This window comes from Otolemur garnettii, unplaced genomic scaffold (assembly GCF_000181295.1).
Source record: "Otolemur garnettii isolate 467f Iridium unplaced genomic scaffold, OtoGar3 scaffold00316, whole genome shotgun sequence".
Lineage (NCBI taxonomy): Eukaryota > Metazoa > Chordata > Mammalia > Primates > Galagidae > Otolemur > Otolemur garnettii.
Genome location: NW_003852711.1, coordinates 264,681 through 267,153, shown reverse-complemented (window position 1 = coordinate 267,153; position 2,473 = coordinate 264,681).

Below are 2,473 nucleotides of genomic sequence, written 5' to 3'. Positions count from 1 at the left end.
AGGCGCCGAGCCAGGATCTCTGATATTGAAGACAAAGCTTTTGAATGTTCCCTAATGCTCAATGAGAAAAAAACAAGTGGAAAATAAAAACAGAGCAGTCTCTCAGAACCTCTGGGATAATTCAAAGAGATCTAATAATCGCCGTATAGGAATACCTGAAGGTGATGAGGTTGCTGTGAAGGATACAGAAACTTTACTTCATGAAATAAACAAAGAGAATTTTCCCAACATGCCAAAAGATTCCGAAATCCAGATAGCAGAGAGCTTCAGAACACTGGCATAACTCAACCCTAATAAAAATTCTGATAGATACATTATAATTAACTCCATCAAAGTTAATATGAAGGAGAAAATTCTTGCAAGCTGAATACATAAGAAAACCATGACCTACAAGGGGAAGAACATTAGAATAAATTCAGATCTCTCTGCTGAAACCTTTCAAGCTAGAAGAGGGTGGTCATCAAATTTTAATCTCCTTAAACAAAATAGCACTCAACCCAGGACCCTGTATCCAGCTAAACTGAGTTTCATCAATTATGAAGAAATTAAATACTTTAATGACATTCACATGTTGAAGAAATTTACCATAACTAAACAGGTTCTCCAGGATATCCTCAGACCTAACCTTCATAATGAACAACACAATCCTGCACCACGTAAGTAAACTCACTCAGAAACTTTTGATCAAATTCAAACTTCAACAGTGGTGAAAGGATTAAAAATGACCACTGGACTTTTGAAAAATTCAATACCCAAAATACCATATGGCTTTTCAATACTCTCAATTAATGTGAATGGCTTAAATTGTCCTCTAAAGAGGTACAGTTTGCGTGACTGGATACAAAAACTCAGGCCAGACATCTGCTGTATTCAAGAATCTAACCTCACCTTAAAAGATAAACATAAACTTAGGGTTAACGGATGGTCAACTATAATTCAGGCAAATGGAAACCAGAAAAAAGTAGATGTTGCAATTTTATTTGCAGATACATTAGGCTTTAAATCAACCAATGTTATGGAGGGAAAAGGATGGCCATTTCTCATTTGTTAAGGGCAACACTCAACATGAATAGATTTCAATCATCAACATTTATGCCCCCAACCAGAACGTGCCTCAATTTAGAATACAGACTCTAACTTACATGAGTAACTTGATTTCCTCCAGCACCATAATTGTTGGAGAATTTAACACGCTTTTGGCAGTGGTGGATAAATCCTCCAAAAAAAAAAGCTAAGCAAAGAAATTTTAGACTTAAACCAAACCATCCAACATTTGCATCTAACTGACATCTACAGAATATTTCACCCTAACAAAACAGAATACACATTCTTCTCTTCAGCCCATGGAACATACTCCAAAATTGATCACAACTTAGCTCATAAGCCTAACTTCAGCACATTTTTAAAAAATGGAAATCATTCCTTGTATTTTCTCAGACCATGATGGAATAAAAGTTCAGAAACAACAAGAATCTGCATACAAATACAAAAATATATAAACTAAATAATCTCATGCTGAATCATAGATGGGTCTTCAATGAGATTAAGAAAGAAATTACCAAATTTTTGTAGGAAAATTATAATAAAGACACAAACTATCAGAACTTCTAGGATACTGCAAAGGCAATCCTAAAAGGGAAATTTATACTGTTGCTAGCCTTCCTCAAGAGAACAGAAAGAGAGGGAGTCAATAACTTAATGGGACAGCTTAAGCAACTGGAAAAGGAAGAACATTCAAACTCTAAATCCAGAAAAAGAAAAGAAAAAAACTAAAATTGGAGCAGAACTAAATGAAATTGAAAACAAAAGAATCATACAACAGATCAACCAATCAAAGCGTTGGTTTTTTGAAAAGGTCAATAAAATAGGTAAACCTTTGTCTAACCTAACCAGACATAGAAGAGTAAAATTCCTAATTTCATCAATCAGAAATGACAAAGGCCAAATAACAACAAACTCCTCAGAAATTCAACAAATCCTTGATGAATATTACATAAAATTCTATTCTCAGAAGCATGAAAATCTGAGGGAAATAGATAAATACTTGGAATCATGCCACCCTTTTAGACTTAATCAAAAAGAAGTGGAAATGTTGAAAAAGCCTACAACAAGTACTGAGATAGCATCAACTATAAGAAATCTCCACCCAACCCCCCCCCCAAAAAAAAAGCCCAGGACTGGACAGCTTCACATCAGAATTTTACCAAACCTTTAAAAAGGAACTAGTAACTATATTGCATAACCTTTTTCAAAACATAGAAAAAGAAGGAATACTTCCCAACACATTCTATGAAGCAAATATCACCCTGATATGCAAACCAGGAAAAGACCCAACAAGAAAAGAAAACTACGAACCAATATCTCTAATAAATACTGATGCAAAAATATTCAATAAGATCCTAGAAAACAGAATCCAACAACACATCAAACAAACTATTCATCATGACTAAGTGGGTTTCATCCCAGGGTCCCA